Below are 18,184 nucleotides of genomic sequence, written 5' to 3'. Positions count from 1 at the left end.
ATCCTTGGTGTTACATCACCTTGATATTGGCAGATGCTATTGACATCCAAGGATTTAAGTCAAATAGCATGTCATTATTTTTTCCAAATGGTGTTATATTTAAGAAAATCTTGTTGAAATTCCTCTATTTATGGTTAAGTTTCATCCTATTGTAAATAACTTGTAAAGTGTGTAGTGTCCGTAACCAAAAGTTGAAAAAAGAAATATCTTAATTTTTTCTCCATAAAATTTACAAATAAATTTTTGAAACAGTGTATTATTGAATATAAAGATTTAAAGGTGTTTATTAGCTGGAATTCTTTTAGATCATGTGGTTTTTTTTCTTTACTGCAAGTACTAAAATAATGATTGGATACCCACAATGACATATAAAAATAGTTAGAAACTATTATCACTAGCTACATAACCCATATTTCTTGTGATTATTGCTTCAATTGTCTAGTTGCTTATTAGGTAATATCTTAGGGCCGGTACACACGGTAAGGTTTGCCTTATAAGTCTTGTAACTTAAGTTCTAGCCTTACCGTGTGTACACCCTTAATACATGTTTTTGGAGCCTTACAAGTCTGACATTGGAATAGAACACTGCTCTATTTCTTAATACAAGACTTAGCTGACATTTTTTCTTAACCAATGAAAACCATTTATCCAAAGTTCAATCTATTTTTATAAAACCATACACGTTGGTATATTGAAGAAAACACAAAGTATTTTCAAAAAAGATAATGAAAAATCCGCAAAAACTTCAGTTAACCTCCTCTTCTTTGTTAAGGTAAAACAATTTCAAAGTCCTAGCTAGCAATCTATTATTCCTTTTAATAACGCACGATGTTTATGGTTTGAAAACACATTGATTTTATGTAAATGTTGTTTATAATATTGTAAGTCTTGCCTTAGCGTGTGGGCATGAGAGCCTTACGTCCTGCAAAACGTAAGTTTTTTTACTTATAAGGCAAGCCTTAACGTGTGTACCGGCCCTAATTAAAATGTGTTATATGCAAGTAAATTTTCTTCCGAAATGGTTTACCCGTATAACGGGTATTTTCTGCATGTGGTTGCCAAAACTTACCACGAAGCATCCTCCAGTGTAAAATGTTAAAGTAAAATTAGTCTTTTAAAAATATTTTTAAAGTGGAAGATAATACCCAAAGACAGGTCTTGTCACATAGAATACACCTGTGAAATAGGAAAGCTATAGACATACCGGCCAACTAAAAAGATATGTTTGCGCACAGACAGACGGACAAACAGACAGACAGATGGACAGCCAGGGCAAAAACTATAGAGCGCCGAATCTTCGATTACAGGGGCATAAAAAGAAAAATAAAAAAAAAACCTGGAAGTAATAAGTGCAACTGAGACTTTTTGTTGCATATACTCTTACGTGTAACCTTATTGTCCTTGCACATGTTTAAAGAATAGCACTGTCTATCGACTTCTGAAGCTTTTTCAGCATTCAGGCATAAAATAGAAGGAAGACACACATATTTATTAAAATACTAATAAAAACAGTCGCTTTATAAGACTATTGGGTCATAACATCGAAGGGATGCGTTCATTTCCAGTCAAATCTCTGAGACTTTAAATGATACTCAGAAAAAAAAAGAAATCTTTGATCCACTCTGTAATCTTTTTCAAACCATTTTTTGTACTTCACAGACATTGTTTCTTGGTAAACAAAACGGCTACAAATTCCTACGACTGAGGCTAATTATTATCATTTCCAGTGAAGTGTGCCTTTTGCATTACGCCAAAACCTACTTTAACCGCAGATTGGTAATTTCTCCTTTTCCCAGATTTGTTGCACGTGCAACAGACTATAATAGAAAAAAAGAAACATAAAGCTTGCGTAATATTTACTTTGAGCACATATGGCAAAAAAGGATATGTGACGTAATGCAAAACAGTCTACTTCAATAAAATAGATAATATCTTTTAATTGTCAATATTTAGCAGAATTCATAGTTTCGTCGATAAAATTGACATCATTAGAGATGATGAGGACAAGTTTAACTTTTTAAAATAATTAATTTCTGAGTTATCCTTACAAAGTTCTTTAAACGTGAAAAGTGACAAGATTCATACTGATACTGGATGAGCAGATACCGGTACTCTGCAGACGTTGTTTCATTGAAGGCGTCTAGAATAACCACAGTGATATTTAGTAGCGGTTTATTCATTTATTTATCTACACCAAATTATTATTTTTCAATACCTTACGGGAAAATATTTAAATTTTTTTATCCGACGAAGTTTCACTTCTTTTGTTGACCGATATTTGCAAAAACGGCGATTGACATGATATGTTGTCCTGATATCAATGCAACTGCAGAAGATCTAGAGCTTCACTTGTATTAATTTTATCAGATTAAAAAGATTTACTCAAAAGTACAGATAAAGATTGCCATATCAGAAATATCTGTCAACTAAGCTAAATCTCATCGCAATTATTTTTTGTAAGGACAATTTGCGTCTTGGAACACGGGAGGCAAACATGACACACGTCTATGATAACTAATGGATTTAAATGTGTCACAGGGATTGATCAGCCCAACAAAAGTAATTTTGTATAACAAAGTTTTAAAAAGCTGAGTTTTTGAAACAATTAAGGCCAATTATATTTATTAAAGAGTCTGTTTAAATGGCCTGGATAAACATAAATGAAAAATGAGGTATCGTTGATATTGCCAGCAGTATTTTCATTCTAAATTATTTTGAAGTTACCTGTATTAACACTTGCACACCGCCATTTAAGTCTCTGTACAATTAAAGGCACAGCCCACTTATCATCACTCACACACACGAAAAAGATGACAGAAATTCCAATTTTATAGCATATGAGAGGCATATTTAAAAAGGCTTGAATGGTATCTTTTAGACAACTTAATTGACTTACTTGACGCATTCCTGTTCGCTCCCTTGGGGGCATAGGGCAATAACTACACCGGGCCATAGAACTCTGTTTTAGGGCTACATGTATGTTGTGTTATTGGGTCCAGGTAAAACATTCCTCTTTTGACTCCTTTTCCTTTCGACAAACAGAAGTGTGAAACAAACTCTATTGCAGATTTAATAAAATCTAAAAAAATTTTCTCAAACGCAGTTTCAAAAAAGCATGCAGACTGTAAGAAAATTATATAGTTTTGAAAATTGATGTAAAAAAAAATAAATAGCCTTAAGAAAATAAAAGAGGTACATGAAGTAATATATATTTTTTTCTTTCCCTGTGTGCATTTCATAGAAAGGATGACTGCACTTAAGGATCTGTGAAATTTTGCGTGAAGATAAACTTTCAAAACAGACAGTTTTCTTTAATGGGTACCGACCCTCTGATAAGACAGATAACTTTTAGGGTACAAAATATGAATACTACTCACACTTTTCTTACTCATAGTTTCCTAATTGAGATCTCTGAGTAGTCAATTCGATGAAATCTAATATATGATGGAAACATTGCTTTCTATTTCTTTTGCCAATTTCTTTGAAACTGTTTTATTTTATTTTACAATAAAAGTTTTGAATCCAAATTCAAAAGCCTTATAAATTGAATAAGTTGTGTCTTTTTGAGGACCATTTTAAAACTGGTTAAATGTTTCAAGTACTTAATACTGCATTTTTGTTAGTATGACATTTTTTCACACGAAGAAATATTTAGAAGAAAGATAACTCCTCCTCACAGATGTATTTTTTTCTTACAACCACATACAACATTGTGATTTTCTGACTCAGGAAGCATCGCTTCATGATGTTTTTGAACATGATTTTAATAGATTTTTATATGCACCTCATATCTTAAATTTAATGTTGTGATAATAAATCGTTACTACTTCTCGTTCTCCGTATTAAATTTTTTCATACCATGATCTGACATAAGTATCATTTCTGAAAAAATAAGCAGCGCTCCATACTTCAAACTATTTTCCGTGTGACTCTAGTGTTACTGTTGATTATGAAAATCAATATTACAAATTTTAAATTTTCTAAAGTCAAATTTATAGCAGAGGGTCGGGATTCCTTAAATAGCAGGAATGATGAACATCTTATCTACAACTTTACTTTATTATAATAAATAAAAGTATGTATCTCTGATGTACGAATCTGTTTTCTGAGGTGTGAGTCATCACAAGTTCTGTAATCTCAGTACGATAATGAGGACGCCTGCTGTTTTCCTGACTTTATACATAGTCAGCACATGTTTGTCTAATGTTTTCCTTCTACAGTTATTGTATATTTGCATCAGTAAAATATTGTGTTAAAAAGAGATTAATAGACAAACATGCGCTCATGGTTAAAAAAAACTGCTTCCTCTTACACTTGCTCTCTCCGTTGTAAAAAGGGCCGTGACACGTTAAATATTATAAATCACCACGTGATATCTTTAGAAAGTTTTTCTGATAATAAAAAGAGAAGTGAAATTCACAAACTTCCGTCACCTGACATATAGGTAGCATGTTTTAGCTAACTAGGACGCTGTGTTCGAATACGTTAAATAATCAGTCATCGGTTTAAAATATTCTTTACATACATGGATGAACTCGTACGTTTAAAACCTGTTATGTAAATAAGGTACCTGTGCCTTACAGAGTAAATAAGGATGTGGAATATAATGACATAGTATTTACATGTAAGAATACATTTCATTGTTATTCATCCAGTCTAATTTTAGATTCATTCTTACGATATGTTAGCCCCGCCAATTATACTTACATATATAATGTTCAATCAAGGGCAGGTAAGTGTAAATGCTCTGTATTTCGTAAACCGTAAAGACAAAAAACATTAAATTAGTTATTGTATAACAGTCTAAAATCATTTTTTAACATTCTAATTAGGTATCTAATTGACAGACCACTGTAGTAAATATATAAAAGTGAACTTATTTCAAGAATTAAAAGCAACAGAAGCTACTGAAAAAGACCCAAAACACAGCAGCGGTAAGCGCAGTTATCCTTCGATTAATCTCTTAGGAATTTTCTGATATAGAGCTAAAACAAACTAAAACATTCCTTACATAAATACATGTATATAATTTTTTTCCTATCCTTTACCATAGCTCTTTCATTTTTTAATGCTAACAGAGAGAAAAGAAACGCATTAGTTCAGTCAGTGGCGGATCTAGAAATTTATAGGGGGGGGACCAGTATACGGGGGTTGATCCAAAAGTTCGTGGAATTTCTTCATATTGTCTTTATTTTAAAACGAAAGTGATTGAAAATTACAAATAAAAGAATGTATACAAATTGTATACACTTGTTGATTTTTTTTTAAATAAAAAATATTTTAATATAACTGATAGAAAAACTGATAGAAACACTTTGGCAGTTGCCATAGAAACAGATGTTTTGAAATGCGGGGGAGACATTTACTCTTTCAATATAATTTCAATTCTTAATGTGTCATAATTATATCAATATTATGATTGCTTGAACGCTGAGCTAATAAACCTTTGTGTTAGGGTTTTACTGATTTAATTGGATATTTAGTTTACCAGTTGATTATTTCATTTTGATCATGATATTGTAAGACAACATCAAAATTTGGTCAAGTTATTAGTTTTGTAGTATAATACTTAAATAAAGATTTCAATAAATGTGTATTTTATAAGGCATTGTATGATAAAGGGCTCCACATGATTTGTTTGATAAGTATCACAAATTATTATTTACAATAGTTAACTGCCATTCACCACAAATGAGGTACGGAAGCAGAAAATATTTGTATTCATGACCAAATGTCAAACAAATGTCAAAAAATGTCTATATTAAACCATACCAACCTGATTTTTTTAAGTACTTTGTTGGAATAAAAAAGATTCAGAAACATTTATAATCATTTTAAATATCAAAAAATACAGCACAGACCTAATTGTGAAAACAAATGTGCTATTGAATAAGAGTAGGAATATGATTTAATTGCATGGAAGCATATTTATACAAACTTTAAATTCTTAGCTAAAGATTCAGGACTGATATGGTTCAATCATAAAATATTCGTAGAGTTTTAGGTACAATTAAATAATTACTTACACATGTCTAAAATAGAAAAAAAAAAAACGTGAACAGTAAGACAATAAAACATTTATTTTCTTACTGTTCACAAGTTTCTATATGATTTGGCATTGTCATATTGAATTTTTTAAAAGTCTGGAACATTGATATATCCTAAAGATTTATTTTTGGTATTTTTAAAAAAAGATCACACAGCTATGTTACAACTATAAACTTGATAATTCTGTTCGTGAAGAAATACATTTTTCAACAATCCATGGTTCATGTTCAATGTTATTTGAATCACAATTGACTCGTCTGAATATGGAACTGGAAACATAAAATTTGTCGTTAATTCTTACAATGGATGGCATGGTTTTTTCATAGTTTGTAGGTATCAATAACTCAAGTAAAGTGAATCCGGGTGGACTTTCGGAACAGTCACACAAAATAATTTTTTCATTTGTATTAGGATTCTGAGCCTGATCTAAGTTCCAGATAACTTGAAAGCCGTTTGGCCAGACCATGAAATCAACATCCGATCCTGCCATTCTAAATCCTTCTCGACGGCTTCCACTATATATTATATTTGGTTCCCCAGTTAGACGCTTATACAATTGTTTGAATTCTACTAATTCTCTTCTTATGTTGACTTGTGTAGAAGTCCCTACTTCACGACAGAGTCCAGCAAACACAGACTCTGACATACGCTGTACACCCGATTCTCTAGCAGAAATAAATAAAAAAGTAATTAAAATAAATTGATGAATTTAGGTGATATCATGTTTTTTTCCATCCAATTCAATGAAATCTCCATATTTTACATACAATGTACATAATATATAATTATGTATATGTATGGAGATAACCAACAGTAGTTCAAAAGTCAATTAATTAAACAATTTACAAATTTTGGAGTAGAAAAAATGATAACTCGGATCTCTGAAAATCAGAGGTGGGATCAGGTGCCATGGAGAAGTTAGTATACCCTGCCGACCGATCACACCCACTGCGTGCTCCATATCATAATTGGAAAATAACGGAAAAATCTGTCAACAATTCATTTATAAATAATGGCCTAACAATCAATTTATATTAAAGAACGTCAGTCAACATTTATATTAATTTGCTGAGAAGGTCATTCTATCGGCCATATAATTTACGAAATGCTGACTTTACATCTACATTTATTTTTTAGATAAACTCACGTGACCTATTGATATTTGTTTTCATCCGTCCTCGAGCGTCGTGCATTAACTTTTAAATATTTTCAGCTTCTTATCTGCAACCACTCAACAAATTTCAACAATTTTGGCATGAAGCACCTATGGTTGAAGGGGAACATAAATTGTTAATTTTATTGTCCGCCCCCCCCCTGCGCCGGCGTAAGTGGTGGGGTCAAAACCACTAACATTAATACAATCTTTAAACATCTTCTTTACTCCAGACATCAAACAGTCAAACTGTTGTCCTGATTGTAATGAGCATCGAGTCCTCTACCAAATAGTGAAATTCATGGCCTCTGGGTCAGGAGTTCTAGTGCTAAGGCGGGGCTATATACAAATTATAAAGTGAAAATGCATTATTTATTTGAAAACCTTCCTCTCTGCTCCTGGACACTAAATGAAGTAACCAAGTACATATTTTGTTGAATATGGATGCCTCTTCTAACATTGAGAATTTCATTGGCCATAGGTTCATGCCCATTGGGTTATAGTGCTAGAGCGGTGTTATATAGATTATATAGTCAAAATGCATTATTTCTTTGAAAATCTTCTTCTCTACTCCTTGGTATTAAAAAAAACTAACCAAGTACATACATGTAGTTAGGATGGCCAAAATGTATCTTCCAAAATTGTGAATTTCATGGCCCCTTGGTAGGGGGTTCTTCTGTTAGGGCGGGGCCCTATTGATTATATAGCGAAAATACATTGATTCTTTGAAAGTATTCTTCTCTGCTCCTGGGTATTAAATTAATGAACTGTGTACATAGTTATGATGAGGAAGGAGGTTTCTTTCAAATTTGTGAATTTCATGGCCCCTGGGTTAGGGGTTCTGGTGTTAGAGCGAGGCTCTAATGATTACATATTGAAAATGCATGAATTTCTTGAATATCTTTGTCCTGGGTATGAAATAAAGTAACCAAGTACATAGTTTTGTTGAATAAGACTACCTCTTTCAAAATTGTGAATTTCATGGCCCCAGGGCCAGGAGATCTCGTGCTAGGGAGGAGCTATATAGATAATATATAGAAATTTTAAATGCATTATTTCATTGAAAATCTTCTTCTCTGCTCCTGGGTATTAAACAAAGTTAACAAACCAAGTATATAGTTATGATAAGCAAGAATGTCTTTTCCAAAATAGTGAATTTCATGGCCCGTGGGTACGGGGTTCTGGTATTAGAATGGGGATCTATTGATTATACAGTGAAAATACATTAATTCTCTAAAAAAAATCCTCTTCTCTGTTCCTCGGTATTAACTTAATGAACTATGTACTGTAACATTGCGTATATATTATGATATCGATGAAGAAGGATGCCTCTTCCAATTTGTAAATTTCATGGCCCCTGGGCTAGAAGTTCTGGTGCTAGAGCGGGTCTCTATTGATTACATAGTCAAAATACAGGAATTCCCTTGCATTATTTTTTGCTCCTGGGTATTATGCCAATGATCTAAGTACATATCTATGATGAAGAAAGGTGCCTCTTTCAAAATGGTTAATTTCAGAGACCCTGGGTCAGGGGTAAGAAGGAGGTTGATTACATAATCTTAAAATAAATTAATGCTTTGAAATCTGCTTCTTGGTATTAATCATCCATTTAATGATGAAATTATAAATTACGACAAAATTTCCAAAATTTTGAAATATGTGGCCGTAGGGTCAGTGGCTCCTGTCGGGTGGGGTGCAGACTTTTGCTTCAGCATTTACTTTGAATATGTAACTGCAATAGTTACTTGAATAGTGAGTATGAATAAAAATGATCAAATTATTTCTCGATATTTTTTAAAGTTGAGTTTTGAATTGCGATTAATTTTGATATTTTCCTAAATCAAATTGAACTTTTATTTACACAAGTGATAATGAAAAGAAAGCCATTTCTATATAATAAAAAAAAGTGTGAATTTCCAATTCAAAGATAAAACACAGATTTGAGCGGTCACTATGAAATGGCAACAAAAGTTTCTCTCTGCTTTTATATGCAACTGTCACAGGAAGGAATTTGCAAACAACGGGAAGAAAAAGTTTCAAGTTTTTTTTAATCTATTGTTTTCAGAAGTTGGATTAATTTCCAAACACTGGATTTTTATAATAATACTTTTTCAAATAGTTTAATCTAAGATCATGATAAAAAAGGACATTGTAGAATAAAATGAAATTCGTCTTCGGCAACATTCTAAGAGCACATTTTACATAATTTTACAGATTGAGCATTTATGCATTTCCACTTTATAATTAATAGAGCCCTGTCCTTTTAATGCTTTTATTACACATAATTTCTGACAATTGGACCATGAAATTCACGATGTAGGATTAGGCACCCTTAAAAGCCCATTCATAATAACTACATGTATGCATTTAGTTTGTTTGCTGAATAACTAGAAATAATGGTGAAGAATTTCAAAGCTTGATTTTTTTCATTACATAATCAATAGAGCCCCACCCCCCATGAAACCCTTACCTTGAGGCAAAACATTTCACAGCTTTGGAAGGCGAAACTCTTGCTCTTCGTTTATCGGTTAAAAAATATGTACCATTTACAGGTACATCGGGATCAGGCCGGGGTGAAAATTTTCAAAAAAATATATATTTTCAGTTTTTTTTATACTATATAATTGATTGAGCTTCTTGATTAAACTGAAAATATATAATTTTTTGACATTTTTCACCCCGGCCTGATATCGATGTACTTGTAAATAATACAATTTTTTATGTATAAAAATGAGGCTCAGGCTCATGCTCAGGGGCGATGAAATTCAAAATCATTTTTTTAATGAGGCACTCATGCTCATCTTGACCATGAATTTAGCCTGCTTTGCTTTTAAAATATATCCAAAAGCCTGTTTTGCTTTTAAAATACCCAACAACACAGAGGAAGATTTTTAAAGAATGCATATGTTTTACTGTGTTATAAATAGAAGTCTATTTTTCACTATATAATCAATAAAACCTCTGTCCTTGCCTTTGACATTCTGACGAAATAGTTAGAGAATCAATATTTTTGGAACAGGAACACTTAACAACAAATAAGAAGACTTTTATACCAGTAACATAAATGCATTACATGTACAATAGTGATTTAACAAAAAAATTGGATTTTTAAATTGAGGCACTTTTCGGCTTCATATCACATTTTAAGATCATTCATGTGTCTTACTCGTCAATCGGTCGTAAATTTTTTAACATTTTTAACTTCTTTTCTGGAACCACTGAATCAATTTCAAGTAATTTTGGCAAATATCTCCTATGGATAAAGGAGATAATAAATGTGAAATTCAGAGCCCCTGTTCCCTTAGGGATGGAACTAAAACCATGAAAATTAAAACAATCTTAAAAAATCTTTTTTCTTTCCTCCTGGACGTCAAGCAGTCAATCTGTTGGCATTTTTGTATCAAGCATTAAGCTACATGTATCTACCAAAATTTTGAATTATATGGCCCCTGGGTCAAGGGTGCTGATGCTTGTGTGAGGTTCTAATGATCAAGTAGAGAAAATGCATTAATTCATTGAAAATCTTGTCCTCTGCTTCTAGACGTCAAACTGTATAACTAAGTTATAGTTATAACTTCTTGTATGGTTGTGATGAACAATCTTCCAAAATTGTGAATTTTACGGACCCTTGATTACGGGTTCTTAAAAAATTCTTAAGTTACATTCTTTAGGACCTAAGAATTTTTTATGCATGCGGAGGCTGTAGGATGTGGTACATGATATATTTTTACTATAGTGATGACTTAATTCCCCAACAGTCACAGATTAACATAACATTAGAGTCAGTACTTCCATATCCCTCTTTGTGCATACATGTACATTGTAATTTATACCATGTCCTGGAAGACACGAATACTCAGATTTCTCTGGATCTGTGTTTCGCCATGTTAGACAGGATGTAGTTGCATTAAAAATATATCTTACACGGAAAATGAATATATATAAAAATAAAACATATATTAATCCACAGAGGAAATTTGGCCAGAAATATCTGAATACAACATGTTGTTTATCAATGCAGAGACACATCGATGTTTCAATAAATTACCTAAGTTATAAAGAATTGAACTGTAGTCGGAGCGACTGTGATCAATTGAAACGAAGTGTTTCTTTTCGCATAAGGCCAATTATGCTAATATATATCATTACAAACTTTATTTAATATATACATTATATGTTATAACAGTCTTAAAATAGAGTTACCCTCTCTGCGATGTCATTTTTCTAAAAATTCAATCTATGAACAATAAATGTTTCTCAATGTTTACAACTTTCAACATATTGAACGGGAATTTAAAAAAAAACCATTTCAATATAAATATGATACATGTAATAAAATGGAGATCTGTTAAATTCTTCATTGTAGCTCATGCTAGAAATTATAGGATATAGGAACACATTAGCCCAAGTCATACACAGAACTGTAATACATGTGTAGGTCAATTCACTACGTGTTGAAGATCAGTATGTATGCAAAATCCGCTAATATTTTATAGAATGTTCAATAAGATTGATTGATAGATTGTATGTTGTTTAATGTCCAATTCGAGAGTATTTCAATCATATAAAAACATGATCATGATCACTATAAACTGGTGAAGGGCTTCAAATGCTATACTTTACTCAGCACTTTCGGCCACTGTGCATGTGAGAGTATCACAAAAAGTAACATCTTTAAAATCGTCCTTGCTCTCGCTCTTCATTGCTTATCTTTAACCAAGATTTGGATTCCGACTCATTACTCATGATTTGTCCCATTTTGCTGTCAATTAACAGTCTTGGTCTTATTGGTACGCAACAAGAACAAGACCCAGAAGAAATCTGATTAATATGTCGAATCATTCGCCAACTCAATAAAAACTCCTCTGTAATTGACAAGACATGTTGGCGGTGACATACGGCAATTTCCGAAAACTTGGGAGAAATGAAACTGACGATGGGGAAAGATATTTATTTATGATATAAGGATCGTTCAACAGAACGTCAATTATAATTTATATATTATGCAATTACATTCTGGTTTCTTTATCATCCTTTATATTTTGAATTATGATAAATTTATGATTTTTATTCCGACTTCTAATAAGTCGTAAACTTACTGACCAACTTTAATAAAAAAAAAAACGAACAATGAATAATTTATTTCTGTACTAGCATTTTAATGAAAAAAATGCTTTCATATACTAATATTAATTAATAAATTACATATTCTAGACGATAATCACTCGTATGTTCCGTTGTAACAGAAATAAGGATATATAAGCCCCGAAATATTTATTACATATATAATGAATCTATTAGAAATCCCTCTTCGCTAGCCAAGGGTTTCTGATACGACACTCTCATAGAAGATGCTAGGAAACCAAGTAAAATACATACATAAATCTTTTTTTTTTAGTTTACGATACATCAATATTTTATGAATTATTTTTTAAAAATCATTTTATCTCTACTAAATTTTCAATTTGCATTTATGACTATTTCAAAGTTATATGTACTGCAGATTGCATACACTATTTTAAGTTTTATTTATCACATCCGTTGTTGTTATTCATGCATATGATATAATTTTGATTTTACTCTATATATAGACCCATCTGTTTTGTAGATATGTCTCGGGAAAATTTTTAGGTTATATAGTCGCCCTTACACGTTTAGGCGATTATATATCCACGAATTTATCATATATATTTGTGATCAGTTCTTGATAGGCCAATAAAGAATTTATTTAGATTCCCCACCGTCAGATTCTGTAAGAGCAAGAAAACATGATTCTGTGCATTCACACAGAAACTCGGGCCTGGAGGGAAAATTGGATTGGTAGATAAATTTTTGATTGATTGAGCATAAACTCTCACGATATGTAGTTTCTGTAGGACTTATTGGAGTAAATTAACCATGCATATATCGGCAGTAAAACTTACTCTTCGTCTATTTTTGTCGGGGCATTTTTGCCTATGTGTATTTTTATATCTGTCGTGAATTGAATAAATAAATATCCACTAGGATAACCCGATTGTGAAAACAAAATATATGCGCTAAAAATATACATGTATATATTAACAGTTTTCTTTTAGAATAGGATTCGATTTCTACGAAAGCCATTAAGGAACACGTCGATTTCTCAAAAAAGAAAAATTAATTTGAGATGTCGGATTACACTAATGCACAGATAAATAATATCAATGAAATCATGGGGGGGGGGTTACCTTTACATTCCGAGGGAACGAATTGTTTAAACTGAGAGAATGAATTACAATCCAAGATAACGGATTGTGTAATCACATTACGTACCAAAATGAGAAAATTACATTTTTCAAATCCATATGCTAGTATTGATATTTGTACAAAAAGTCTTAGGTTTTGTGTTACGTGTACATTAGAATAATTGAAAGCCCTATAAAAAAAAGTCTTAGGTTTTGTGTTACGTGTATATTAGAATAATTGAAAGCCCTATATAGTTAAAGTAAAAATGGGTCATTATTATCTTTCTAAAATAAATATATATTTTTGTACAAATATCAGTATTAGCATATGGATTTGAAAATTGTAATTTTCTCATTTTGGACCGTTATATGTTTTAAAAGGTAAAGATGTAAACCATTACAATATTCTGTTCATTGAACACGTATTGTCATATCCGATATGTACAGATAAATAATATTAATGAAGTCATGGGAAGGATTTACATTCCGAGGAAGCTAATTGTTTAAACTAGCTCAGAGAATGAATTACAATCCGAGATAACGATTATGTAATTTGAGGGAACGAATTGGTAACCTGTGAAAACGAATTTGCAATTCGTTTTAATAGATTGTCAATCCGAGAGAACGGATTGTATAATTCGAGAACTCGATTTACTTTTATACTTTAAAAAAAATCCTATGTCCTTCATGACTTTCGTAGATCTCACTTTCTTGATTTTATAATCATTTCAATGTAATAACCATTAAATGCTAAGTGAAATCGGAACTATTTTGAGTGAGAATAGCCCCTCTATGAAAGCCATGAAGGGACATAGGATTTTAAAAAATATATATATATAAGTAAACCTGTTCTCTCGGGATGTCAATCTGTTATAACAAATTGTCAGTGCGTTCTCACAGATTATCAATTCGTTCCCTCAAATTACACAATTTGTTACCTCGGATTGTAATTCATTCTTTCAGTTTAAACAATTCGAACGTAAAACCCTCCCATGATTTCATTAATATTTTTTATCTGTACATATCATTTATGTCTCCCATTTTTAATAATTGATATGGCGGCCTATACCCTTTTGTATTAATTGGAAAATTTAAAGTAAATTAAATGAAAATAAATTAAGTTTTTGTACTTTGAACCATTAGAGTTGTAAGGGTGGAATTACCTTAATTCAAATCGTTGGATGTATTCGTATATATAAAACCCTATGACACATGAAAATTTTATACTGGTGTAACAGCGCATATTTTTAAAAGAATAGTTTTTAAAAAAAAGAGTCAGATTGATTTTTTTATATACGAAAGCCGGATAGGCTCAATTCTGAGAAGATAAAAAAAAATTAACTCGTTTTAACAAGTTAGTTATCTCGTTATAACGAGTTAATTACCTCGTTATAACGAGTTAATATCTCGTTATAACGAGTAAGTTATCTCGTTATAACAAGTTAATTATCTCGTTATAACGAGTTGATTATTTCGTTATAACGAGTTAATTATCTCGTTATAACGACTTAGTCATCTCGTTATAACGAGTTACTTATCTCGTTATAACGACTTAGTTATCTCGTTATAACGAGTTAGTTATCTCGTTATAACGACTTAGTTATCACGTTATAACAAGATAATTATCTCGTTATAACTAGTTAGTATCTCGTTATAACGAGTTAGTTATCTCGTTATAACGACTTAGTTATCACGTTATAACGAGTTAGTTATCTCGTTATAACGAGTCAATTATCTCGTTATATTATATAACTTTGTGAAATCCGATAATCTGATTGGTCAATACGAAGTACTTATTTTTTAATAACGACCGCTGAAAGCGAATAATGACTCGCACGAGCTGCCTCGTTTTCACTTTCGCTTCAATCAAAATATGGATTCCACGAAAGCTCGCAAGTTTGCGAGCTATAGCGAAGATAGATAGAATGTTCTATCGTTAAAATGATATTGTCCTACGGACCCGGTTTAACGATAGAATTCGTTCCGTGTATTCGTAATGTAGCAGAAAGAACCACGGGCGATAACTCGCATAGTGCATTTACTGGGAACAATCTAGAGAGTTCCGAATGTAAACATGGAGGTAATTTGAATCAAGAGAAAAACGTTGAGAAAATTAATTGGATTTTCGTATTTATATGGATTATTTCTTGGGATAAAAGGCAAAAGCAATCTCAAAAAGGTTTGTTTTGATTATTTTGGTAGTTATTCCCGGTGCAAATCATTTAATATTGTTTAAAATCGTTTCGGAGCGGATCCGCTCCGATTCGCTACATTGCAAGTATATGGGACGTATTCTAACTGTGGTGAGGGCTTGTACCGAGACACAGTTAGATTATTCTAACTATAGCGAAGAGGACTTAAAGGAGATAGTAAATAACTCGGAATCAGATAATACTAAAAGATTAACAAGAATTTCAGTCAACGTATTTCGTGAATATTTACGTTCTAAAGAAATAAGTCCCGAATTCGAAGGCCTAGCGTGCGAGGAACTCGATAGTCTGCTGGGGAGATTTTATGTGGAACTCCGTAATAACAAAGGGGAAATGTACAAAAAAACCACTCTCTTATCATATCGTCAGGGTATACAGAGATTTCTGCAATCTATTCGTCCAGATGTTGACATTATCAAGGGACCTCTCTTCCGAGAGTCAAACAAGTTTTTCAAAGGTAAGACTCAAGATTTTCATAAATGGACTAACGGCTTCTACCACGAATTATCTAGTCAATGAGCTTACTGATTATTTTGGTATTTGTTTATGAAATGTATTTAGAGGATTGAGAATTTATTTATTTTCAAACAAAAAAAAGGGATGACAATGGAATTGAAGAGGCAGGGGCAGGCTAACATAGACCACCATCCTCCTGTATCTGATGCTGACTTGATAAAAATGTATGACTACCTTTCAAGCTCTGACTCAGCCCAGGTGTTGCAACACAAGGTAAATTTTAAAATTGATAAAAGCAAATAGTCATATATTAGATAACATGTAACAAGCCTAAAGTTATTAATACTTTATTTTGATATTTGGTAGGTCTTTGTGGACATCATGATGCACTTTGGTAGAAGAGGCCGAGAAAATTTAAGAACTCTACGACGATCAGACTTTTCTGTTAGTACTGATGGAGAGGGATGTATGTATGTGGAGAAAATTCGAGATGAACAAACAAAGAATCATCAAGACGACAGCTGCAAAGCAGAAGGCAGAATGTATGAAATTAAAGGTATGTTCTAATACAGTACTATATAAGTTCACAAAAATAACAGTGTTTTCTTAAAAGTGTTAGAACATTGGGGAAAAAAATGTTAATGACTATTATTATTTTTCTTTTAAAGATAGTGACCGATGTCCTTTGAGGAGCTTTGTGAAACTTATCCGAAGATTGAACCCACTGTGCCCATTTTTATTTCAACAGCCGCGTGCAGCACCAAAAGATAACGTATACTTCAATAATGTAGTGTTGGGGCACAACAAGATTGGAAACATGATGAGTGCCATCAGTGAAGCAGCCTCCTTGTCAAGGCGATACACCAACCATTCTCTTCGAGCAACCACCGTCCACATTCTAGACGAAGCACGTGTGCCGAGTAGACATATCATGAGTGTCACAGGGCACAAATCGGAAAGTTCTTTAAAAACTTACTCGGGTCAAACAACCGAAAGTACAAAACGTTTAATGTCAGAAACTTTAAGTGCACGTTCAGGAGTCGTGTCATCAAATTCAAAGTCTAACGCATCATCCACCATTACCCAGGCTCAATTACCTACCAATGCAAATTTTGAAATTGGTTTCCCTTTGCCAAAGCCATGTTCTCCAACTTCGACAACTTGCAATGATGAAGCAACCTTGAATGATGGTTTAGACAATATTTATGCAAATATTCCCCTGCCAAATGTTCCTGTTTTACCAACCATGTACAATTGTTCAAATGTAACAATCACCTACAATATCAGTTTTAAGAATAATCAGTAGACCAAGTACATGTCCTAGTATTTTGGTGAAATCAGTGAAAGAGTTCATGAACTCAAGAATAATAACTTCAGTGATGTTACTGTTATTATTTTTAATTTTGTTACATGTTTTGTTATTATTGTTTTAATTGTTGCACATTGTCATAATATGTTTTAAGGTTAAAAATAATGGCATTTTTATTGCCTATATGAAATACATCTGTGATATCTATTTTTTATTTATTATTTGTTATCTATGTGATAAATTTAAAATTATTGTTATTGTTAAATGTTAAGAATTCTGTTTAAAGATACATTATAAGGACTGTTGTTCAATGAAGGAAACTCTGGTTGTTATTGTTAGTTTTTTATGTGAAAATTTATTAAATTCTGAAACATTTACATTTAACTTATTAATGGATTACAACAACTGCATATCAATATCTCTGTAAACATTAAAAAGATATGCATTGTACTAGGCCTAATAAATTTGAGAAATTATATAATATAATAAATATGGACTCAATGCACGGTCAATATGCATTTATAATGACCCAGGATGACAGATATTGACCTCAGATACATGAAGTATATCGACCTCGGGCTAGCGCCCTCGGTCGATATACTACATGTATCTGAGGTCAATATCTGTCATCCTGGGTCATTATAAATGCATATTGACCTACATTGAGTCCATATTTGTATAATAACAAGTTAGTATCTCGTTATAGCGACTTAGTTATCTCGTTATAACGACTTAGTTATCTCGTTATAACGATTTAGTTATCTCGTTATAATGAGTTAATTTTTCTCGTTATAACGAGTTA

At 32.1% G+C, this 18,184-nt stretch overlaps 1 pseudogene; it reads left to right on the top strand.

Moving 5' to 3' along the window:
- The first annotated feature begins 15,760 nt into the window (after positions 1-15,760).
- Positions 15,761-18,052, top strand: LOC134262046 (uncharacterized; annotated as a pseudogene).
- The last annotated feature ends 132 nt before the right edge of the window (positions 18,053-18,184 follow it).

This window comes from Saccostrea cucullata, unplaced genomic scaffold, assembly GCF_032062105.1.
Source record: "Saccostrea cucullata isolate Sc308-1 unplaced genomic scaffold, CSIRO_AGI_Scuc_v1 ctg1129, whole genome shotgun sequence".
NCBI lineage: Eukaryota > Metazoa > Mollusca > Bivalvia > Ostreida > Ostreidae > Saccostrea > Saccostrea cuccullata.
Note: the sequence above shows the minus strand (reverse complement) of the source record. Positions and strands in the feature narration are given on the sequence as shown.